At 37.3% G+C, this 26656-nt stretch overlaps 1 protein-coding gene and 1 non-coding gene across 19 annotated transcripts in view; both read right to left on the bottom strand.

Moving 5' to 3' along the window:
- Positions 1 to 26656, bottom strand: part of LOC109679558 (intraflagellar transport protein 88 homolog) — a 142915-nt gene that overhangs the window by 80321 nt on the left and 35938 nt on the right. For 12 of the 18 annotated variants that reach the window (XM_074043691.1, XM_074043683.1, XM_074043689.1 and 9 more), the window contains 2 exons: positions 18132 to 18197; positions 10928 to 11031 (listed from right to left, as the gene is read on the bottom strand). The exons of 2 other annotated variants lie outside the window; for them this stretch is intronic. The gene's annotated coding sequence lies outside the window, so the exon portion shown is untranslated. Of the gene's footprint in view, positions 1 to 10245; positions 10665 to 10927; positions 11032 to 18131; positions 18198 to 19629; positions 19733 to 26139; positions 26256 to 26656 lie in introns of those variants that run through there. 4 more of the 18 variants (XM_074043687.1, XM_074043682.1, XM_074043692.1 and 1 more) reach the window with 4 other exon arrangements.
- On the bottom strand, positions 19403 to 19566 carry LOC141413037 (U1 spliceosomal RNA). Its single transcript, XR_012437875.1, has one exon. It is a non-coding gene; the product is annotated as a U1 spliceosomal RNA (small nuclear RNA).

Genomic DNA, 26656 nt, shown 5'->3' with positions numbered 1-26656 from the left:
TGTAACATATTTCAACAGTCTCTCTGAGGCTAGGCTGTCATTACCCATTTCTATTTATCTATGGCATGTTCTGTAGTCATTCGTAAACTCTGTGCAATTTCTAATTCTTTTTTGAATGCCTCCTGCCTTATGGGTTTATTGGAACTAATCATTGATAAATGATATATTCTGATCAGAAAAAATTATATGACTTGTCTGAATTACTTTAATACTCAAATTTATAAATATATCTGATGTGTTAAACACTATCATCTTTAAATGCATATATTAGAGAGATTAATATAAATTTGGAAGATGTTATAGCTAAGCACAAACAACTAATAAAATATTTTATAATTGAACTAAAATGTTATGCATTCTAACTACTCCCTAAACCTGTTTTAAATACTGCTCACAACTGTAGTCTGTTCAACATCCTTCATCCTGTCTCTTCACTAACTTCCTCCATATTGTACTTCCTTTAGAGTATACTGGGGTCACCAAGCACAGTTGGGGGATGCAATGAAGAGCAAACAGGCTAAAAAAAAAAAGCAGTTCTCACTAATTTGGTTACAACTTTCAAGTTTTTATTTTGTTGACAGTGACAGAGAGACTAAAATCCTGCTCAGGGAATACCACTTACCTGAAATTTGGAGACAATCTGAATATTTCAATAATGCAAATGAGAAGCTCCAGATTGCTGACATGAAGGATATCATTACTGCCACATTTAAATTTATTTATTTATTAAATGATAAAATATGGATGCAATGATTAGAATATGAAACAAAAGCAATAAAACTGTCAGTGAATTTAATACAGCTTTTATTGACTTTGAGAAATGAATTGCAATAAGAAATTCTCATATTGTAGCAAAAGCAGTAATTCATTAAGAGCACAGATGAAATTCAAGAGTTGGCTTTCATTTATAATCAATTAATGAAAAATAATGAATCATGTTCATTATTCTTGTTCTATGTTCATTATTCTATGTTGAAAATGCTGACACTGACAGATATAACATGAAACCAACAGTACACCGTGCACAGGAAGGGCACCAGTCGTGACTGGTTAATAAATGCTATCTATTCAAAGTGTTTGAAATCAGCCAATGCTCAGTGGAAGTAGCAGATGTTGCTCTAAGGATCTCAAGATCCGTGTTCCACCCACAGCAGTACCTAAGGCCTTTTGGTGACCTTGGCCAAGTTATGTGTTGTCTGTTTCTATTTATACTGCTGAAATGTAAGCAAAATAACTACAGGAATATACAAGCATTAATGAGAAATAAATAAATAACCTTGAACTAATTGAAAAAATGGTTGTATTTGATGGTGGGCAGGGATTTGATAGCAGTCAGTTTGATCAATTGTTCCTATATAAGGGCATATGCTAGGTGATAAGCCAGTTAGCCTTTTCTTGTAGCAGGTAAGAGCAGGTAAATATTTCAGGTTCATAAACAATATGGTCACTGTGAAGTGAAAGCCACCATACATGATATGTAAATAAACTACCATGGAAATAAAGTTTCATATGTGGATACTGAAATTTGAATATCATACAATTTTTGTGTGTCAGCCATGTAAGAATATAATATCCACTCTTCCAAGCCCTTCAAAAACAGTCAGCAGATTTGGTACATGAGCCATGGTCTGCAGATGCCTCTTCTAGAACTGACTAGCTAAATCAACAAATAAGCACTGGAAGACATATCTGCTGTCAGTGGAAGCTGGGGTGCCATAAGAGTTTATAGTTCACTTAAGGAGAGGCCACATATCTGAAAAAATCCTGAAAAGTCCACATTAACAATAAGAGAAATATTTCTAAATTACTATTTAAAAAAATTCCTCAGCCACATTAGGAGAGAAATTCAGCTTCCTATTCGATCATAAAAAATAACACATAATTGTTGTCATAAGAAGATATGTTCAAAGATGATATAGCCAAGCATGTTGGCAATTATAAATAGGGGCATATCAGGTGATTAATAAAAATATTACTTTTCTGGATTTAATGATGCTGTTTTTGTATAGACTCTTAATATTCACTTCAATATTCTAAATTTATTATAAAACAAATATTCATTTTTATTCTTAAATTCTTGTTTCTAATATGACCTGTTTAAGAAAGCCTCCAAATGCATAAGATTTTGGTATCCAAAAGCCTTTACCTGTCCCTCCTCCATTTGGATTCCACCCAAACATGTAGCCCTAACAAGATCTATCTCCTGTTGCCTCCAGAATTTGTTTTTAATCCCTGATCTTGACCTAAACTCTGGGCATATGTATTTCAAAATACTTGTACTGATTTGGGGCAGATTACAGCTAGTTGGTAAGGCATCATTTATGAATTAATATTTCAGGCCAGGTGAGATAATAAAAGGGAATGGAAATATGTGAAGCCTATGGAAGGATGTCGAGGTCCAAGAAAGAACATCTGGACTGACAGGCCAAGACAGAGGTGGAAGCAAGAGTGGCAGCAGGGGCTGCTGCCTGCAGATCAACCACAGAGTGAGGGTAGAGGGCTGTTTGCCAAATCACACACAAGGTCATGGCTCCATTACTGTCCATGCAGGCTCCTGAACTCCTCCTGACTCAGGCACAATGTTCAGTTGCATGTTGCAGGTACAGGCTGTTTGACCACACAAAAGCTGGAATACAAATATTCTGTATATTTTCAGATGTGGCAAGAGGAGGAGACATGGGAGAGTTTTAAGAAAACCAGATTTATTATACTCACAGGCCCCAGACAGGAGACACAGCAGCCCACATGGGAAAGACACCAGGAATTCAAGAGGCAAAAAAATAGAAAGGAGGGAAGATTTAGGTCATGGCCTTCACGGAAGTTTCCACAGGAAAGCTGGGATTGGCTCGTTTGAATAATTCTGGCAGCCTCTAAATTTGAGAGGTGGTCCTTAGTTGTCTGGCCCTTGGCCCTGTGATGAGGAAGGCTAAAGAATTTGCTTCTGGGGATTTCTAGAATGGATAATGGAGATCTGGTTCTTCATTTGTTAGGGTGCAAGTCAACATTGAAAAGCATGCTAAAAATTTCCCAGTGGGGCAGTCTTTCCCCCATCAGAAAGTTTTTTTAGCTATCAAAACATATTAATGTACGGAAAAAATTTAAATGTGTTTAAATATATACCTTCATATATCCACAGTGTACAAAAAGAATGTGTGCTTTTGCTTAGGTTATTGGTGTAAGAAGAACTTTGAAACTGGATTAAGAGATAAGACATTTACAATGGAAAGTGAGTCTACAAACTGACTTCTAGAGGTCCCCTGAGCACTCTGAAGGTAATCTGAATGCAATCACCCATTCTAGAAGAAAACTAACCATCATAGAATATTCAGGAGCACAGCAACATCCTTGATTTGCAGAACTCTTAGGAACCATCTTGGATCTGGCACAATGCTGGGATTTATACATAAACCAGGACTTCTTGATGCAAGATTCTGGGAAGAACTGGAGAGTGAAGAGGCTCCAGGTTGGAGTCACTAACCAGCAAGCCAGCTACCATGAGTTGACAGACCATGACCTTGAAATAAGCAGCTGGTCTAGATATGGTGTGAGTTTCTGCCTGACCACTTTCAGGTCTGGACCCTCCTCATCTACTCAGAGTGTCTGAGTGTTCTGAAAAATGAAGGTCATGGCAAAAGAGAAGGATTGTATCACTACAGTCTCCAAAAATCTGTTCTGAGAAACCTTGCCTTAGTCCATTTAAATTGATGTAACAAAATGCCACAGGATTTGTGGCATTAATGCTTAAGGAGTAGAAATTTGTTATCTCGCAGTTGGGAGGCTAATGTCTAAGGTGATGGTATCTGTAGGTTTGTTTTCTCCTGAGATCTTTCTCCTTGGCTTGCAGGCAGCTACTTTCTTGCTGTGTCCTCACATGATGGCCCTCTGTGTTGTCTGCGTCCCAACTTCTTTTTCTTATAAGGACACCTGTTACACTGGATTAGGGACACCCCAGAGATCTCATTATAGCTCAGCGATCTCTTTTAAGACCCTATTTCCAAAACAGCCAGGCTTCATCATATGAATGAAGAGGGACAGGATTCAGATATCACTAGACCCTCCAGAAGTGGATGCTGCAAACCAGATGAAGCTCTGCTGCTGACTGCAGAAGAGGACCAGCAGGGGAGGGACAGCAAGGACAGCTGCGAAAGATGAGTGGAGTCCACAGTCACACTGAGAGAGCTCTTCTGGGAAAGAAAGTGCACAGTGACCCCATCAGTGGCAGAGGGGATCAGCTGGCAAAGCTGGAGAATGACAAAGGCTGTGAACACCATGCAGCAGGACCAGGATTCTCAGAAGCAGCTTTGGTCACAGGGAAACATGTACCCCAACTTCTCCTGAAGCAAATGGTATAGTGAGGATGTAGAAGAGACAGGGCCCACACAACAAAGCAAGCATGGTGTTCAGTGCACCGAGATGTAGGATTGAGCTCTGTGACATGCCTGTACTCCAGAGCTGGTGAAGTTAGGCATCTGTGTGCTATGTGAGGATCTCCACATGGCCTACTCTAACAGCTGGGATCTGACTACTACCTTCATTGTTTCAGGCACCACTGCAAGATGCCAGCGCCCAGACCAATTGGAAAGACGCAGTCCACAAGGTGAGCAAAGCGGCATGCGGTACTCCTACAGACAACCCTGGGGCAGAAGAGCATAGCACCCTGGACAGACCAACCCCCACCCAGGACAAAAAGAAAAAAAACCTGAATAAGCAATAACAACAAAAAAGACACGTAGCAAAGAGGGTGGGGCACCCTGAGCACCGAAGTGGGGCAGGGGCAACCCTCACAGAATTGTAAATAAATAAGCCAGCCGGAGAAGGCAGGATCGGCGGCACACGCCCAGCAACCAGGAATGGGAAATCTTGCAAAAGTGGCGGTGGGAAGAAAACTCCACAGGAGAGGGGGGAAGGTTACCATGTGAACTGTAAATAAATAAGCCAGCCTGAGAAAGCTAGTGCAGTGTCACCTCCCCCAATGTGCTTGGAAAGGGGAAAGCTTGTAGCAGTGGCGGTCTCGCCCAGGAGAACTCAAAGTAAACAAAGCCTGAGGGGCTAAATGACTGTTAAACTCATTTAACTCATTTATTTGTGAGATCTGCACAAATAAAACCTCCAGCAACAGCAGGCTGACAGCAGCGGGCAGGTGAGCCGCAGCCTCAGATAGGCATTCACAGAATTGTCTCCAAACTTATTTTTTTCTCCCTTCCTTTGATAAGACAACAACTGAACTAACCTGCATGCTGAAAACTTACTGAAACTGTATTGCATTTGAACTTGGGACACTTTGTGGGGGTATTTTTTGTTTTATGTTGTTATGTTTTATTTTGTTTTTTTACCCCTTCGATGAGACAATGACAGAACTACTTCTGAGACACCATCTCCAGGACTGGAAGCTGAGGGACGAACACTAAAATTATTAAGACTGAAACCTTATTGCATTTGAACTTGGAGATTTTTATTTATTTATTTTTTGTTTCATTTACTTATTTTTCATTTTTATTTTTATTTTTTTATTTTTTCTTGATATTTTATTATTTATTTTGAACCCTCTCTGTCTCTCTAATGCCTGTTCAGCTTACTGTTGATTAGTACACTATTTCTCCCTGTTTATATCTTTGAAACTTTTCTTTGTTGTTTGTTTGTTTTGTTTTTTTCTACTTGTTTGTTTTTCCCTTTTTCTTTAACTTCTTTGCTTTCCATCTCCTCTCACCCTTCCATTCTAAATATCACCACTGTTATTATTACAACCGAGAAAATACTTAATTGCACACAGTACAGGGACAATAACAACACCAAGGGCAATGATGGGAAGACAAAAAAAACAGGGAAACCAGTTTCCCCACAGCAAAAAATTAGTACAGGAACCAGAGGGAAATGAAGAACACAGATACTCAGATCCAGAATCCAACAAAAGGAAGATGAATATGCCAAGAAGCCAATGAAGCCCACAAGAATAATTTTAAAAAAGACATACTACAGGTAATCAATGAGAATATTATAGAGACGATACTGGATATGGTCAACCAAAATGTACAGGAGACACTCAAGAAATTGCAAGAAAACAAAAATAGATAATTTGAAAAAGCAAAAGAAGAAATCAAGAAAACCATAGAAGCACTCTATAAACACCAAAGTGAAACAAAGAACACGATTAATAAAGAGATAAATGAACTGAGGACAAAAATAGACAACATTAAAGAGGAAGAACCTCAGGATATGAAAAACCTCAGAAAAAAGAATGAAACAGAATTGCAAAACAAAATGGAAGGCCAATCCAGCAGACTAGAACAAACAGAAGACAGAATCTCAGCATTAGAAGATGAAATGGTAATTAAAGGAAAAACCAAAGAATTATTAGCTAAACAACACAAGACCTGTGAAAAGAAAATGCAAGAACTCACTGACTTCATCAAAAGACCAATCATGGGAATTCAAGAAGGAGAACAGGTGCAAGCAAAAGGAATGCGCGATATGTTCAACAAAATAATAACAGAAAATTTCCCAAACCTAGAGAAACATATTCCCATACAGATGCAAGAGGCCTCCAGAACACCAAACAGACCACATCAAAACAGAACTACCCCATGACATATTATCATTAAAACAAGAAGTACAGAAACTAGAGAAAGAATATTGAAGGCTGTAAGAGAGAAAAAACAAATAACATACAAAGGTAAACCATCAAAATCACAGCAAACTTCTCAACAGAAAATTTAAAAGCAAGAAGAGCGTGAAGTGAGATCTTCCAGGCACTGAATGAAAATACCTTCAACCCCAGGAGACTCTACCCAGCAAAACTTTCACTCAAAATAGATGGAGCAATAAAAGTCTTCCATGATAAGCAGAAACTAAAAAAAATGTGACCACAAACACCACTACAAAAGATTCTCCAAGGGATTATGCACACAAAAAGTGAAACCCAACATAACCAAGAAAGGGCAGGCAGCACCAAAGTACAGGACAAGAAAAAGCAAGAAAGTAGAGAATAACCTCAACTTAGTACACACAATCAAACCTTCAAACAATTAAGACAACTAAATAACAAGACATGAAGCCACACAACTAAAACCAACTTGTCTTTGACAAAGGTGCTAAAAATATACAATGTAGAAAAGAAAACCTCTTCAACAAAAACTGTTGGGAAAACTGGTTAGCAGTCTTCAAAAAACTGAACCTAGATCCCCGTATATCACCCTATACCAATATTAACTCAAAATGGATCAAGGATCTTAATATCAGACCACAAACTCTAAAGTTGGTACAGGAAACAGTAGGAAATACTCTGGAATTAGTAGGTATAGGTAAGAACTTTCTCAATGGAACTCCACCAGCACAGGAACTAAGAGATAGCATAGATAAGTGGGACTTCAGAAAACTAAAAAGCTTCTGCTCAACAAAAGAAATGGTCTCTAAACTGAAGAGACCACCCACAGAGTGGGAGAAAATATTTGCCAGCTACACATCAGACAAAGGACTGATAACCAGAATATATAGGGAACTTAAAAAACTAAATTCTCCCAAAATTAATGAACCAATAAAGAAATGGGCAAGTGAGCTAAACAGAACTTTCTCAACAGAAGAAATTCAAATGGCCAAAAACCACATGAAAAAATGCTCACCATCTCTAGCAATAAAGGAAATGCAAATTAAAACCACACTAAGTTTCCACCTCACCCCTGTTAGAATAGCCATCATCAGCAACACCACCAACAACAGGTGTTGGCAAGGATGTGGGGGAAAAAGGAACCCTCTTACACTGCTGGTGGGAATGTAAACTAGTACAACCATTCTGGAAAAAAATTTGGAGGCTACTTAAAAAGCTAAACATTGATCTACCTTATAATCCAGCAATACCACTCTTGGGGATATACCCAAAAGACTGTGACACAGGTTACTCCAGAGGCACCTGCACACCCATGTATATTGCAGCACTATTCACAATAGCCAAGTTATGGAAACAGCCTAGATACCCCACCACCGACAATTGGATCAAGAAGTGTGGTATTTATACAGAATGGAATTTTTTACAGCCATGAAGAAGAACGAAATGTTATCATTCGTTGGTAAATGGATGGAATTGGAGAACATCATTCTGAGTGAGGTTAGCCTGGCCCAAAAGACCAAAAATCGTATGTTCTCCCTCATTTGTGGACATTAGATCAAGGGCAAACACAACCAGGGGACTGGACTTTGATCACATGATAAAGTGAGAGCACACAGGGAGGTATGAGGATACGTAAGACACCTAAAAAACTAGATAGCATTTGTTGCCCTCAACGCAGAGAAACTAAAGCAGATACTTTAAAGCAACTGAGGTCAATAGGAGAAGGGGACCAGGAACTAGAGAAAAGGTTAGTTCAAGAAGAATTAACTTAGAAGGTAACACACATGCACAGGAAATCAATGCGAGTCAATTCCCTGTATAACTATCCTTATCTCAACTAGCAAAAACCCTTGGTCCTTCCGATTATTCCTTATACTCTCTCTTCAACAACATTAGAGATAAGGGAAAAATAGTTTCTGCTGGATAGCAAGGGGGGAGGGGTGGTAAGAGAGGGCATGGGGGAAGGGGGGAGAAATGACCCAAACAGTGTATGCACATATGAATAAAATAAAAATTAAAAAAAATTCTATCTAAAGTAGTCTGAAATAAACTCATTAGGGAATTATTTTAGTGAGTATAACATAAATAATTTGTAGAAAAACAGTATTTCTAAAATTCCTGGGGGTCCCTGACAATTGGTTTGTACCTGGGAGTTTATTTATTTATTCACTCTTTCATTCACACATTCATTCATTCATTTGTTGTGGTGCTGGGGGAAAAATACAGGGTCTAGCCCATGCTAGGCAACCTGTTCTACCACCTAGTCTTTTCCTCATGGTTTTAAATATTCTTCTTCACATACAGTTGACACTATCAACTTCTATGACCTGATTTATTTATTTTCATGAAAATATTGAAAAAAAAGGCTTGTTAAACACAGATCTAAGTCCCTTTTGGAGAAACTGTTATTTTCACCATAAAAAGGAAGTTTTATTTTTTCAAAGTGCAGATGAATATGAAAAAGCTTTAGGTCTATGAGAGAAAGAGACAAAATCTGACTAATAAGTATACAAATATTTTGATGGAAGAGGAATTGAGAGTAGAGCACTAGCTGGAAAAAGAAAAGTAGTTTCAAAGACATTAATTTATCCATTTAAATATAGTATGATTCATTAGTCCTCATTAATATTCGTCCAAAATAGTCAGATAAAAAAAGGTGAACAAATACAGACAGATTGTACTAAAATGAGAAAATAAGAGAAGGGAAAAAGGTAAAGAGAGAGAGAGCATGAATGTACAGTCACAAGTCCTATAAAGACTAAAATGAGAGAACAATATCTCTAAGGATTGAACTAAAACAGAAATAGCTAAGAATGCAAGAATTAAATTAATGGTAAACTATACAATATTATGAAAAGTAATTCTAAGTCTATTTAAAGGAGGGTGTTTTCGATTTTACTCCTCATGTTTGCTAAAGATCCCTTGTGAATCTTTTCCAAGAAAGTTCTCAGGGAGTGAGAGGCTACTTATTGTTTAAAAGGGCTCCATGCCACAAGTCTATGAGTTGCAAGAAGCTTGCAGTTTGATCCACACTCGCAGAAGTCTGTGTTCATTGTTCAGTGTAACTAATTTAAACTACTGATGCTTGAATTTGTGAACATGGGAAAATAACTTTCCATATGTATCCGTAGTTCTATATTAGGGAACTTATGTAATAATGAATTGAGAAAAAAAGACATTCTTGGTTTGAAATATATATTTTTTGAATCTTATGAATGAAGCACACTTAATTGGGATTATAGTAATTATGATTGTTTGAACTTCTATTTACAACCAGTTTACGTTTTACAAAACTTTCACAGTTATTGAATTTCATAAGCATTTGGTACCTCAGATTAGACTGGCCCTAATCACAGGCTCTGTGTATCCTAACTTTCCATTTTAATACCAACTTGGAATTTCTTTCTTTACAAAACTTTTAGAATAAAACAATTTGTTCATAACCTTTTCACACGTGGATATTATTCAAAAAGAATTATCTGGTCACATGTTAAAAGAAAAGACAAGATAACTAACCATATTTTGAAAGCAAATATGGAATTTAGATCTTCTCTATAGCCAAGATAATTGTGTTTTTGAAAGTTGTTCTCTATATTGTTATGATATGAGAAGAAAGTTAATTCCTCAGTTTTCTCCCTTCCTTCTTTCCTTTTTTTTTTTTTTTTTGCAACACTGGAGACTGAACTCAGGCAATCACTCTACTATTCAGCTTCATCTCCAGCCTCAGACTTTTATTTCTCATGTAGCACTATCAGCTTCAAGATCATATTTTCTTTCTATTAAATGTGAATATTAAAAACTGTATTAAAATTTAAATATTCTAGGTTCATACTTGAGAGAGATGAGTCTTTTAAGGAAGTAAAAATAAGAGCATTGCTATTCTCCATACTGCATGAATTACAGACATGTCCTCAATGTTTCCAGGTGTGCCAATGTTATTCCTCAAGCCATGCTCAGCTATATGAGGAAACAGCTTAAAGACAAAAATACTATTGTTGTAGACCAGTAATCTCCTCCCCTGGTAAATGGGACTCTCCAATTAAAATCAGGTCTTCAAATTAACCTGCAAGTGATTTCATGTTTTAATAGTCTGTTAGCAGCCAGACATTGAAGACTAACAGAATTTACTGCATTTCCTATTAGAACCATATTGCTATTAGAATTTTGCCCTTAAACTAGAATTTTAGTATTCTTCCTGTTATGCCAGAGAAGAATAAAAAGTCTACTCTGCTATCTGACAGAAGCTCCAAACATTACACATTTGAGCTATAGCAGGCTGACATTTTGAAAATTAACAGAGAGCAGTTTTCGGTGCATATACGATACCTGTTCCCTTATTTCTTTCATTTTTTCCACCCTCTTGAGTTTTGTGGCATATTCTTGAAATTTCAATCCCATATCTGTGCAGAGATGAACTAAGAAACGCAGACCTAAATTGTGAAAAATACATTTAGGAAAGAATGTGTGCATAGTGGTGAAAGTCCAATAAATCACAAAACTCAGTCTTTTGGGACAGAGGTAGGAATGCTTATGAATAGTGTTTCTTTTTCTCTTAAAAAGTCCTTACACTTCACAATCTTTGGATCTGGTGAACTGACTTCTTTGGAGGGGCTTAACAGACCCTTTCTGCTTGCACTGTCCTCGTGCTGGCTGACCCCACCAGTGAGGGTGAACAGGCACTTGGAGCACTTGCTAATGTGCTGGTGGGGGGGTCATCAGCACACATGGGACACTGCAAGGAGGCTAGGCTAACATGTAAACAGCCTCTACATGCCACCAAGAAGAAAACCACCAATAAGCACTTTTCACTCTCATTCAATTTAGTTTTCTCCTTTTTTGGAGGCATTGGGGTTTGAACTCAGGGCCGTGAGCTTGCTGTTAGATGCTCTACCTCTTGAACCACATCCCCACCTGAATTCATTCTTTTCATAAATATTCACATCACATGCAAAGCACTGGAATGTAAAAATGCATTTTGTAGGAAGGCTTGAAGGCAACATTAAATATACACAAAATAATTACAAGAAAGGGTGGCAAGGGACACCTATGAATTGCCACCCAGAAGAGGAACTACAATATTCCACACCATTGCCTCTGCTTAGATGTTCTTCTCACCTGTTCCCATACTTCCACTCCTGAATTTTTGGGGGGAGGGACTGGGATTTGAACTCAGGGCTTTATGCTTACAAAGCAGGTGCTCTACCACTTGAGCCACAACTGCAGTCTATTTTATTCTGGTTGTTTTCGAGAAGAGATCTCATGACCTGTTCTCCTGGCTGGCCTCAAACAATGGTCCTTCCTATCTCAGCTTCCCAAGTAGCTGGGATCACAGACCTGAGCCCTGGGCGCCCAGCTCACCCTTCCATTTTTTTAGTTCACCATTTCATTGCATGAAACAACAAAATAGCCCCCTTTATCACCCAATGACAGTTTTGCTTGCTATAGGTCTTATAAGAACTGTATTATTATAGATGCAAAATTCTGGAATTTGCCTTTTAAGATTGTGTTTGTAAAATAACCAACCTTCAAAAAATAAGTAGTGAGTGCCAAAATCCACAATGATCTTGTTTCTACATTACTGAGATGGCCTCTGCCTTTTAAAGTCTCAGGTACTTCAAAATATTTTTATTATCTCATTTAAAAATAGATTCCCTCAAAATAAGAGCAATGCATTGTAGAGAATTTGTAAAACATTTAAAGGCACAAAGAATAAATTAAAGTTAAGTATTATTAACCATTCCTCCTCCTCCCAGAGATAAAAGTAAACACTTTAGATATTTCTTTCTATACTTTTCTCAGTCACCAAGAGAATTATCACAGGTTAAGTTGAAAAAAAAGTAACTTCAAATGCCTGCAAAACATCCCATAATATACCATAATTTTTCATTCTGCTGAACATTAAAGTTGTTTCCAAATATTTGTGTGCCTGTTTCCTCGGGGTATACTACTAAATGGAAGATTCGCTGGATCCAGACTCAACCACTTCATAAATCTGCTCTTCACAGAACTTGTGCTAACTCCACTCCCAATGGAAGTTTAGGAGAATTCTTGCTTCTTATTTCCTATAAGGATAGAATGCTGCTCACACACTAGGGAAGCTTGGGATTGTTTATAAATATGTATGTATGTCTTTTTTTTCAGTCGGTATCAAGGACTTTCCCTTTCTTTCTTTCTGACACAGAGTCTCACTATGCTGCCCAGGCTGTTTCTCCAACTCATGAGCTTAAGTGATTCTCCTGCCTCATATTCTAGGGTAGCTAGAGGACTACAGTTACCCTACCACAGCTACCTACCACATTCAGCTTAAATGACACTTCTCAACACCCTCATAAATTAGGAAGAATGTAGCATATTTCTCACTTCTTCCCTTACCAAAACTGCCACTTAAATTATGCTTCATAATAATGTTTAGTTACATTAAATTAATTTCCTCTCTCACTGATCAGTCATAAAATCTCTATATTTAAGACAGCGTTTCAGTGAACTTCAAGATATCTAGGAATATCTTTCCGCTGTACTTATATGCAGAGGTAAAAACTGTTTGACGGTCACTGACATTTAGTGTTTGATGTTTACAGTTGCTGATAGCTTATCTGATTGTCTTTTCTTACAGATCAGTTTTTTCTGTTCTAGATTATTTTCTTCTACCCTGTCTTTGATTTGCCACTGATCAGCTTTATTCTTTGGTAACACTTATAATTCTCTACTACTGAGCTTTATCCCCGGCCCACTTTTATAGTTTCTAACTTCATGAACAATCATGACTTTCTTGAAATCTTCCTCTTACTGTCCTGACTTCCCTTTTCTGTCTCTTCACTATTTCCTCTACTCCATTTAATGGTCAGTGTGTGCTAGGGTCCATTCTTGTTTCTCCTGTTACCTTACACTCTCTGCCCCTGGGATGTGTCAGGCTTTTGTCAATCCCAGACAGGCTTTGTGTTGATAATTTAAAGCTAGTCTTTAACTCCAGGCCCACATTTCTCTTGAGTTTCCCACATTCTTCTCTATGCGAAAGTGGAAGACTGACACCCAAGGCACCAGAGAGAGCCCTTCCCCATACTGACAACACCATGTCCCTAATCCTCTGCATGAAAGTTCCTGGCTTTCTTTTTCATCTCCTTTTACAGTGAATCATTTGGACTCTGCCCCATTTTGCCTAGATTTCTGCTACACAATTGTGGATGACATTTTGAAATAGACTCTGCATTCCTCTGTCTCCTTTTTCTTCCGAATGCTGCTCTTCTTCCTGGAATGCCTTCTCTGCCTGGCAAAGCGTCTTTACCCCCCTCCCAGGCCATTTCCAATCTCACTTCCTCTGTGAAACCTAATTGTGGAATCATCCTCTAATCCTGGCGGAGTCAGAGCGCTATGTTTCCACAGACTTTGGACATTTTTCAATTATTTCACTTATTATACTGTATAAGTTAGTCAGCAAGTCCTACGGGGCAGATACCAACACTTAACATCAACTGTTGTATCTCCCACCCATAAGAAACAGTTGATAAAAGTTGTAGGGAAACAAATGAATAAAGAAGTAGCAAAGTCATAAAATTAACCCTTAACTTGTTCAAAAATGTTACTTGGAATACATATTATAACTGAAGAAAACAAACGTGTGTTAAACATATTGAAATGCATTTATATGGAAATGACTCCCAACTTTTAAATGCCCAACTGAGACATCCACCTGGATAGCTAATAAGTAGCTCATATGTTACACATCCAGAAGAAGCCTGACTTTTCCCTTTCAAGCTTGCTCCTTCCCCAGGCTTTCCTCCTCTTTGTGAACAGTGGTTCCATCCTTCCAGCTACCCATACTTGGATCTATGGAGCCATTCTTGACACCCTTCTCTCATCTCACATCCAAATGGCGACAACTTCTGTCACCAATGACTTCCAAATATATTTGGAATCTGACCACCTTTCACTACCTCCACTGCTATTACTGAGTTCAAGTAATGTGACCTTCCTCTCTCTCCCTACCCTCTTTCCCGTCCTTTGTGTGTATATGTCTGTGTGTTACTGGTTATTGAACTCAGGACCTCAAACATTCATGGAAAGTGTTCTACCATTTGAGCCATGTCCCCAGCCACCACTCCCTGCTTCCCCCCCTCTTTTCTGCAGTACTAGGGTTTGAACTCGGGAACTATATGTTGAGTCACTCCACCAACCCTTTTCTGTAATGGGCTGTTTCGAGATAGGGTCTCGAAAAAAGTATTTGCCTGGGGTGGCTTTGAACCTTGATCCTCCTGAGGAGCTGATTTTTAAAATTTTTATTTTTATTTTTTTGGTGGTACTGGGGTTTGAACACATGGCCTTACACTTGTTAGGCAAGCAATCTACCATTTGAGCCACTCTGCCAGCCTCTGTTTGTGTTGGATAGTTTCAAGATAAGGTCTTGCAAACTATTTGCCTAGGTGGACATCAAATCTTGATCCTCCTGATCTCTGCCTCCCAAGCAAATAGGATTACAGGTGCGAGTCCTCAGTGTCTGGCAATTTACTTTGCTTTTGAGAGAGGGTCTTTCTAACTTCGCCCAGCTGTGACCTCCTGCCTATCTTCCAAGTAGCTAGGATTGCAGGTGTGTATCAACACATCCACTTAATGCTGTGATTTCTCATATAGACACCACCCACCCCCATTTATTCTCCAGACGGTACATGACTTGGACCTCAGATGGCAGAACCTTAAGTTAATCCTATTCTAGTGATGCTCTGAAACCATGTCAAGTTGTATTACTCTTACATTTACATCTCCCTAAAAACATGTCCTCCAGCCCTGTGCTAGGAATGATGGGTCCTACTGCCCACGCCCTCTGACTTGGCCCCCTCCATCAGACATAGTGCAACCATGCATCCTCCCCACCTTCACAGCTTGCTTCCTTCTATTCTTTCAGATCCCTGCTCAAGTGCTACTAGTTGGAAAGGCCTCCCTGACACCCTGTCTAAATAAGAAGGTGATTTATATTTTCTAAGAATAACACACAACTGACTCTCCTGTATACCTCTCCTCAGAAGAGTGACTTGAGCGTATTTAATGTAAAATTTAACAAGTTGTCATAGGTCCATATCCTCTGAAATGTAGGATATCATATGTAAGATGGTAGAGGTGGAAATTTTTTGGTGAGGAATGTATTTTTAAAGGAAGATTTCCTGTTGAGTTCACCTGAAAACCACTCTGCTCAAAACGAGACATGCCATGGTGTAAATGATTTTCTTTCTTTCAAAATCTTTTTTGTGTGGCTAAAGTTAAGGCAGTCTATCGAGTATATGTGTTTTGAAATTATATAGGTCAAAGATAGCGTGGACACTCCTTGTGGCATACACAATCACCTACTTCAGTTTTAGAGTGACTTTTAAAACTTTCCATGAAGGGAAATGCTTGGCCTTGATGGCCTGCTACAGAGGTGCTGTAGCAGGTGCTACAGAGGTGCTACAGAAGTGGTTTTCATCCCTTCAGGGGTCATTTGGCCAAGTCTGGAGACTTCAGTTTTGCCTAACTGGGATGGGACTGCTACTAGCATCTTGTGGACAAGGCTTGGGAATGCTGCTAAGCACATATTCTACTGGACAGCTGCCCACAACCTTGGGATATCCGGCTCCAAGTGTCAGCTGGCTGCTGCTGCTCTGTTTTAATTGCATCTCTGTTTCTACAGCACCAGTTCCTCAAAGTGACCGAGTTTAAGAATCACATACAAAACTTTAGAAAAAGAAATAGGGAAAAATACATGCATAGGTCTACTGGAAACCTAAACAAGAATCTGAAGTAGGGCTAGAAATATGTATTTAAAACTTCTGCAAGTTAGTGGGCACTGGTGGCTCATACCGGTAATCCTAGCTACTTGGGAGGTTGAGAATGGGAGGGTCAAAGTTCTTGGGTAGCCGGAGCCGACAGTTCGTGAGACCCCATCTATAAAATAACCAGAGCAAAACAGACTGATGTGGCTCAAGTGGTAGAATGCCTTCTATGCAACCATTAAAGCCCTGAGTTCAAACCTCAGTCCACCAAAACAAAACAAAAAGTTCTGTAAGTTACTGCCACAAGGCCAGGTTATTGGCTGGCACTTGGAAACTGCACTGAGAGTTAAGGAAGCTACTGCTAATCAGCATTGGAGAGACCTTGACCCTGCCTCACCACTATTGATCAAAGCTCAGTGATCTGATGTGGAGCTTTTATCAAAAGCCAAACTGAGAAATACATAACAAAGGAACATGCAATGGATTTAGCTAATCCTCAGATCAGCTGGGCCTTCAGAAAACTTGGCTCTGAAGGTTTGTTTTTTAGTAAACTGTAATGTCTTGCATTCTGTTTACTGTCATTGGAAGATACAATTTAAAAGTCTTTTCAGGGCTGGTGCAGTGGCTCATGCCTGTAATTCCAGCTACTTAGAGGCAAAGATAGGAGTATCACTGTATGAGGCCGGCCTGGGCAAAAATGCAAGACCCTATCTGAAAAATAGCTAAAGCGCAGGCTGGAGGTGTGGCTCAAGCAGTAGAGCACCTGCCTAGCAAGTGTGAAGCTTGGAGTTCAAATTGCTGTCTCTCAAAAACAAATGAACATATGAACCCAAAACAACAACAAAACCAGAAAAAGAAAACAGCAAAACAGTCTGAGGCAAGGCTCAAGTGATAGAGTGCATGCCTAGCAAGTGCAAGGCCCTGAGTTCAATCCCACCTACCAACCAAAAAAAACCAGTCTTTTCCAACATGTTATTCTGTTTGCTGTAGGGATATTATTAAAGCAACTAATTGAAAGTAACTTTCAATTACAGATTCTGCTACATCAGTGTCTCAACATGAAACAACTAAGAATTAGAAATTTTTTTCTTCTCAAGGCAGGCTAGAAATTTGCTTTTTATTTCTTCACAAAAGAGTTATAGTTTAGTAGAATATGCTGACGATGAATGGGGTTATTTTATATTTTTTTCATCCTGGTTTTGTCACTGCTGTAATAGTTCATATTATCACTGTAAACTGCATCAAACCATTATGCAACAAGACAGAAAGCTTATATTCACTAATGTTAATATATATATATATATATATATATATATTAATATATATCTTTCCACTCCACTAATATATCATGGTGACATTTTAAAATTAAGTAACATTAAAAAAAGATCATTTGCTATCGGTATTAGTAAGATTATTAGTGTTCTGTTTTCACAAATGTTTTTCAGCCTCTAAAGGTTATTTACTAAAATGGACAGTTAAAAATGCCTTTTTGTAAAATAACATTGTTTATGAACTTTGAAGAGTCAATAATAAGCCAAAGTTAATTCTTAAAACATTTCTAAAATTCTGAAAATATAAACTTGTTTACTAGAACTTGGTATTATATTTAAACCTAAAAACAATTAAATTCTCTTCAAATGTGTATTTCTGACCCTCTAAAAACATTTAAACATGGGTGCCACAAACAGAAGTTGTGTTTGTCCATGCAATGACTATAGAAAATGTAATTATGTATTAGAACATAAAATGCCATATCCTATGCTTTCACAGTTATAAAATGTAATGTCACTTACATTCAACATTTTCTGGAAATTTTCTGTGAATATCTTTATAAGTGTCTAAAGCTTTTTGGTAGTTACCTATAAGAAAAAAATAGAAAAGTACAATACAGTAATAAGTTATAGAAACTAGTATGATTTAGAAAAATATCAATTTTATTCCAAAATACTGGTACACTTCAATGGTTTAGTAGAAAGTTTTATGTTTGCCAGAAACAAATATCCATGATTCTTAATATAACTTATGGACAAAAATGAACAGATAAAATAACTTTGAGAATGGGTTAGAGCAGAAGTGAATGGACAAAGGCTGAAACTTAGTTTTACTTCCTGAAATATCTTAGGGGCTAACACTAAGACCCAGTCAGGCCTGAGGGTGTGCTTAGTGCTAGAGGGCTCACCCAGCATGTTGAGGCCCTGCGTCCAATACACAGCTCCACATAAAAACAACCCAAAAACCTGTTCAATTTTCTCAAAAGGATAATTTCAGATGAACTGGGAAATTTAAAATTATTTAAGTCATAAACTAATAGTACCTTAATGTCATCCTTTTAGTAGGAAAAGATGAAAATATGCTTTTTAATCTTTTGTTTGTTTGGGTGGAACTGGGATTAGAACTCAAGGCTTTTGCACTTGCTAGGCAAGCATTCTACCACTTGAGGCTCACTCTATAGTTTCTTTAAACTTTAAAAACTTTACCATAAGCAATTTTTTGTGTGTTTGTTTACAGTGCTAGGGATCAAGCACGGGGCCTTGCACATGCAAGGCAAAGCTCACCACTAAGCCATATCCACAGCCAACAATTTGTTTTATAATTTGCTTCATGCATCAGCAAAAACAGAAAAAATGGGTTTAGGTCAAGATCTTTGTTAAGACCTTGCAAACAAGTTGTGAATATCTCTCAGGTGTGAGAGAGTGCTGTAAATTTGTATGAGCACAGAGTACACTGAGAATCACTTGAGTAGAAAATGGAAGTATAAATTAATACAATATTTTTTCTGTGGTTAATCATAAAATTGATAACATGTTAACTTAGTAAAATAATCCTTTTTTAATAGAAGTATTTAAATTACATGATTAATACCCTCTTTGTGAGGGCTGGCTCAGTGGGGGAAAGGGGTGTAGCTCAGTGGCAGAGCACTTGTTTTTGGGTTCAATCCCCAGCACTACCCCTTCAAAAATTCACTTAGTCAGTATGACATTTTTCTGTATGTAGTAATTATTTTGTTTTCTTATAATGCTTCAATTATGTTTAGTGTGTTTTTTTGTTTTTTGGCTTTTTTTTTCAGGAGAGAGCGCGAACGCAGTCCCCCACTACCACAAATTATGCAGTCGAGTTTCCCACATTTGGGGAAATCGCAGGGGTCAGCACATCCGGAGTGCAATGGATAAGCCTCACCCTGGGAAAACCACCTTCGTGATCATGGTATCTCCCCTGCCAGGTAAGTATCAATTATGTTTAGTGTTTTAACAAATAAATATGCAACTGAAACATATTTATATTCATAATTACCTAAAAAAAAAGAAGCAAGATAACAGAAAAATGAACAAAATCAAAATATTTACTACTTCTAAAACAACTTGCTACCATCAGCTGCCATTTCACTTCTGTGGGTCTATGAAAGAAACAAATTAGTTGAAATTAGAGATGAAACAAAAATAACCTGTGATGGTGAAACAGTTTCTTAAAGTTTTATGCCTGTAGTACCCTTCAATTACTTTTTGACCTTTTGTTACATCATTATTACCTGTCATAGTAATATTAGCATATTTAAATTTCAGAGACCTGCAAAGTTCATGTGATCCATGCTTTCGTTTAGATATTTTCTGTGAATAACTTAACCTGTGTGGTTAAAAGCCACTCACTGTGTACTGCTTTAAACATGATCATATTCCTTGCCATTATCTTTAACAATAATATTTAGGTTTGCAATTTAGTATCTAATACTCAGAGAGTGAAAAAGAATTCCATTTATCCTCCTCCCCCCCCCAACAACAGACAACATTCTTTTTTAGAAATAAATAACCATGACCAGTATTTCTAAATGCTACTATTAATAATACCTAAAAATATTACAGTTTGAAGAAACAACAGCCTAGGGAACCACTAAATACTCCTTTCACTTTTTTTTAATTTCCTTTCTACTTGCCTGATGGCTTTAAGGAAAGCCTCAGTTCCCACCCAATCGGATGGCAACCCTACCAGAGCTCAGGAACCAGACCCATCTAAATTTAAATCTCAGCACTGCCATTTGGGCAAGTTATTTGTCTTCACACCCACTGTGATCTAAATAAACCAGACTGAACCACGTTACTGCCCGACTAAAAATCTGTCACCTCCTCCACCCATGTTCAGTCCAAGATTCTAACCGAGTTTATCTGCTTTCTAGTCCTCTGCCTCTCCACTCCTCACCAGGCCTGGTCTAGCACTGCAAGTCCAGCAGGAGAATGGACTGCTCTGCCAGACTCCTCATCTGCTGGTCCTGACACCCTTCTGCTTGAGGCTCGCTTCTCCACCCAGGCTGCACCTGACTTCTGTACACTCCCCTCTCAGCACTGCATGTTCATACTGTATCATTTATTTGTGTTTCTGAATACTAACATTATCCTCCTTCCTCTACAAATAGTACCTGCTTTCTAACCCTATTTGCCCAGTTTTTGAACTTTACATGAATAGAATTACATAGTATGTATCCATTTTTAAACAGCTGAATTACTGAAGTATAATTCACATACCACAAAATTTACCCAATTAAAGTATAGAACACAGCAGTTTTTAATGTACATATTACCTAGTAATATAGTAATTTAATTTTTTAAATTACTAGAGCACTTGCTTAGCAAGTGTGAGGGCCTGAGTTCAAACCCCAGTACTGCCAACCAAAAAATTGTGATAAAATATACACAACATACAATTTTGCAGTTTAATCATGTTTAGGCATACAGTTCAGTAGAATTAATTACATTCACAGTGTTGTTCAGGACTAGTGGAGTGGCTCAAGTGGTAGAGTGCCTCCCTAACAAATATGAGGCCCTGACTTCAAACTCCAGTACTGCAAAACAGAAAAACCACAGTATTGTTCAACCATCAAGCATTGTCTGCAAGAACATTTTTGTTACCAAACAGACACCCTGCAACCATTAAGCAGCAGTAACTCCTCATTTGCTTCCCCAATTCACTGGTAATCTCCTTTTGACTTTCTGTTTTGTCTATGAATTTGCCCATTTTAGACCCTGCATAGGAATGAAATCATAGCACTTGTGGTTTCGTGTCTACTTGCTTCACTTGGCATGCTGTTTTTAAGGTCCTTCCACGTTGCAGCACATGTCAGAATTTCCTGTTTACAGCAGAAGAACATTCCATCAAACATGTACTCACACTGATGGACATTTGAGTCATTTCTACCCGTGGGCTCCTGTGAATGAGTCCACTGTGAAGCATCTACCTGAGTCTCTGCTTGCTTTGCTTCCTTTGGATATATTCCCATGAATAAAAATGCTGCATCATATGTTAATTCTAAGGTCAACTTTTTGAGCAACTGCCAAACTGTTTCCCATAAAACATTATTTTATGTTCCCACTAGCAGTGTACAAAGATCCTAGTTTTTCCACATTTTCCCCAACACTTTTTATTTTCCTTTCCCCCCCACCCCCCCAGAGTTTTAAACTGCCTATTTTAATTTTTGAGACAGGATCTCCTATGTAGCTCAAGCTGGCTTCAAACTTGACATTCTCCTGACTCAGCTTCCTCGATTCTGGGATAGTAGGCATGTGCCATCACACCAGACTTTCTTTCTTTTCTTTTTTTCCTCTTTTTTCCCTTTTTCTTTTTTCTTCCTCCCATCTTTTGATAATATGATCCTGAAAGTGGCATCTCATTGTGTTGTTGATTTGCATTTCTCAAATGACTAATGATGGTGAGCATCTTTTTATATGCTTATTGGCCATTCATAAACCTTCTTTGGAGAAATATTTAAGGAGATTTTTTTCTTGGTGGTACTAGGATTTGAACTCAGGACCACATATCTGCGAGGCAAGCACTCTACCACTTGAGCTGTGCCTCTGCCCTGAGAAGTGTTTATTTAAAATGTTTGCTAATTTTTAACTTTTTTTAAGTTATTGAGCTGTAGGATTTCTTATATATTTTGGATATTGACACCCTATCAGATGGGTGACTTGTAATGTTTTTCCTACTTTGTGAATTCTGTTTTGACTCTTGTTTCCTTCTATGAGCAGAAGTTTTTTTGTTCGTTTGCTTGGTTTTTGTTTGTCTGTTTTTAGGATTCAATACATAGTTCAAACTAAGCAGAAATTTTTAAGTTTGATGAAGTTTATTTTATCTATTTCTTATGGTTTTTATGACATTTCCAAAAACTATTTACCAAATCCAACATCATGAACAATTTCCACCAAGGTTTTCTTGTAGGAGGTTTACAGGTTTGGGTCTTACATCTAGGCCTTTAATCCATTTTGAGTTAAGTTTTGTATATGGTGTAAAGCAAGACTTCAACTTCTTTACTTTTCTTTTTTATTTTTGAGGCAGGGTCTTTTTACATAGCCCAGGCTGGCCACAATCTTGGCAATCTTCCTGCCTCAGCCTTCTGAGTGCTGTGAGTATAGGCATGTACCACCATGCCCAGCTGCCAACTTCGTTCTTTTGCACATGTATATCTGGTTTTCTAAACACTTTCTCCACTGAATGGTTTTGACATCTTTGTTGAAAATCAGTTTATGGGCTTGGGTTCTAGATTTTGTTCTGTTTATCCATCTGTCTAGCCTTCTGCCAGTACCACACTATTTTGATTACTGTAGCATGGAGGCAAATTTGGGAATCAGGAAGGAGTCCTCCAACTTTGTCCCTTTTCAAATTACTTTCACTATTCAGGGTCCCTGGAGATTCCATATGATTATTAAGGTGGATTTTACACTTCTGAAAAAATACTATTGAGTGCTTCGTGTGTGGTACCAGTGGTAGAGCACATGCCTAGCATGCATGAGGCCCTGGGATAAAAGCTCCAGTACTGCCAACAAAAAAAATTACTATTGGAATTTTGATAGAGATTGCATTAAACCTCAGATCACTTTGAGCACATCTATCATCTTAACAATATTAAGACTTTTAATTCATGCCCATGTCTTTCCATTTATGTCTTTTTAAATTTCTTTCAAGAATGTTTTATAATTTTCAGTGTATACGCCTTTCACCTCTATGGTTAAAATGGCTAGTTATTTTATTCTTTTTGATGCTTGTAAGTAGTTTATTTGTATGCCTGGGTTTTTGTTTTGTTTTGGTTTGGTTTTTTTTTTGAGGTACTGGGGCTTGAACTCAGGTCCTACACCTTCAACCACTCCATCAACCCTTTTTTGTGAAGGGTATTTTCAAGACAGGGTCTCCCAAACTGTTTGCCCAGGCTGGCTTAGAACCACAATCCTGATCTCTGCCTCCTGAGTAGCTAGGATTACAGGCATGGGCCACTAGTTCCTCCCTAAGTGGAATTGTTTCTCATTTTCTCCTCTGGATTATCCACTGAGATACAAGGGACTTTTGTATGCTGATTTTATATCATTTATCAGATTTATTTTTTGTGGATTCCTTAGGGATCTCTGCACAGAATATCATATCTGTGCTCAGAAATAATTTTTCTTCATCCTTCCCAATTTTAGATGCCTTTTTAACCTTTCCAATTATAATGAGTTTGTTGGGATGTTACTCATTGCCTTTGGTTTGACTGGAAATGTCTTCATTTCTCCTTCATTCTCAGAGGATAATTTTGCTAGATACAGAGTTCTTGATGGATAGGTTTTTTGTTTGTTTGTTTTTCTTCTATTTTTAAATTTCAGGACTTTAAAATATACCATCCCATTTTCCTCTGGCTTCTAAGGTTTCTGCTGAGATATCTGCTGATAATCTTACTGAGCTTTCCTTTTATTTGGTTAGTCAGTTTTCTTATGTTGCTTTCAGGATTCTTTGAAGTTTGATTATGACGTGTCTCATTGTGGGTTTTTCCTACTTAGACTTCACAGAGTTACTTAAGACTTGCAGATCCACATCCTTCCTCCAATTTGAGAATGGTTGGCCGTTAATTGTTTCTGCTCTTTTGTTTTTCGCTTGCCCTTCTGGAGCTCCCATAATACATACATTTGTCTGCCTGATGGTGTTTCATGATAACAATCATGATACATATTAAGAAGCATTTTCTAATACTGTACAATACTGTGATTAAATTGAATGGAGAAGAATTCTAGGCCTAGAATTTCTTCAGGTTTTAAGACATAATTTATGGATACATAGAAAATACAAAGGAGCAGTATAGATTTAAACTACCAAAACTACCCGATTACTAAGAATCCCAAAAATATAAAAGATACAAGGTAAGGAGAAAGTTTCTGTAGTAAAGAAACAGCAGGATAAGAAGTTCAACTGAATGTAACTATATAGCAAGTACTCTATAATATGCAAGGAACTATGTGACATAAGAACTAACATTCCCATCCCTAAAGAGTTTACATTTTTATTGCTGAGGTAAATTTTACATAACAAATATTTAGCACATATAAGTACTGTTACTATGTGTCAATAGAAAGCAAAAATGTATTTTAAAAAGATGTAGCATTATACAGGAAATTAAGATGTATGATAGATAAAACAAATGCTCAGAAAGAAGAGAGATAATGTGATTAATATATATGAAGGTCTCTGTCACTGAGAAACAAGATAAAAACAAATGTAAATGAAAGTAAACCTACAGGAAAGGAGCGAGAAAGAAAGGTAAGGGGCCTTTCATGAAAAGGCTTCTGTTTTCAGGAAATTAAAACAAAATAGGGAGAGGAGCTGCAGACATCTAAGAGGAAAACAGGAGATGGAGAAACACTCAGGACTGAGTAGTGCTCATGCAATGCAGACTTGTGTGGCATCAGCTCACCTGGTCATACAAATTGTGTATATTTGTGTATATGCAATGACCTCTACTAGGTCTCAGTATTACTAGAGCAGCATACTAGAAAGTAGGGAATGGGGAAGTTAGAAAGAGAGGAGTTACATTCAGACAGCTGGGTACTACAATAGAAGATTTCACTGGTATAAACACAGTATTGCTATAGTGTCCATTAAGATCCAGGTGGCTGAACTGCAGAGGAAGAAAATATCAATGGTGTCAGGGAGGTCAAAACTTATGAGGCTACAATGTTGATGAGAAGGGCAAGAGAATGACTGTTACACGAACATGTGACACTTAAAAAAATAGGAGTTGAGGTTGGAACAGTGGTGGGGACTGAGCCTTAAAAGAAGAAGCTTCTTATGCAGCCTAATGGCTAATGTTACAGCAGGATTAACTGCAGTGTACATAATTTTAATTTTAAAAGTGTGATTAAACTCAAACTATCCCCTTCATCTTGGTAATTAACTTTATAGTTCTCAAAACATCTATATAAAATAAATGTAATAAATATTACCTAATACAAATTCTACACAGAGCCCATTCAAATCATTACGCCTTCCTTTATGATTTAAATGATTCTAAATTACATTTCATCTTAACATTCAATTTGGCCAAATATAAAACAGAATGTGATATATTCCATTATTTTAAAATATTTTTTCTCTATGTAGAAAACATTCTGATATGAACTGAAAGACGTTAAGAATAGTTTAATTTTTAATATTTAATATACATCAATTATAAATGGAAACCCATACAACTTTTTGCTAATGGGACTCTTAGAAATGGAACTGTCCATCCACATTTCCTGATTTATAAAGAAATAATACTTGTTCTCTGAGATGTGAATAAGAAAAAATACATAAAGTATATCTTCTACATATTTTTAAAAATTCTATGCAAATGCAAATTCATTTATCACATTAAAAACCAAGAAAATGGAACAAAATTTAATAAAATGAAAATAATTCATGAATATTCATTGATTATCTTTTCTTGAATTTACTATGTCCATCAGATACTAATTATCTAGGGATAAAAAACTTCAGTACATTAACTATACATAAAATCTAATAGTTACTTACTGTATAAGAGAAGCTGTTTCAAACTACTGAATGGCTTTTTCACAAAACTGAGTGTCAATGTAATAGGCTCCAAGCCACTCAATGACTTCAATATTAGAAGGGAAATCTCTATATGACTGTAAAAAATATTGAATGTGACAAGTTCAATAGCAACGTATAATGCACACCTGAATTTTTACCCATTGAGTGGATTTATTGATAAAATATGAAATTTTGTAATAATAAAGTAAGAACTGTCATAAGTACTTTGTAAGTTTTGAAACTACATATGATTTAGAACACATAAGCTTTGTTGGACACACTTTTCACTTATCTATAAATATCTTGATACTTACATGTGACCCAAGTTATAGTAAAGATTTAAGAGAATCAAAAAGTGATGCAAATCACGCCTAAAGAGGAAAATGATTAGTTCTTTTTATTTCATTTTTAATCAAAATCAATCAAAAACTGTATTTTAAGAATGTTTTATTTTAAATCATTATTCATTTAAGAATGAATAAGATTTTCCAAAACT

This window comes from Castor canadensis, chromosome 10 (genome assembly GCF_047511655.1).
Source record: "Castor canadensis chromosome 10, mCasCan1.hap1v2, whole genome shotgun sequence".
Lineage (NCBI taxonomy): Eukaryota > Metazoa > Chordata > Mammalia > Rodentia > Castoridae > Castor > Castor canadensis.
This window is presented reverse-complemented; position numbering and strand designations above follow the sequence as displayed.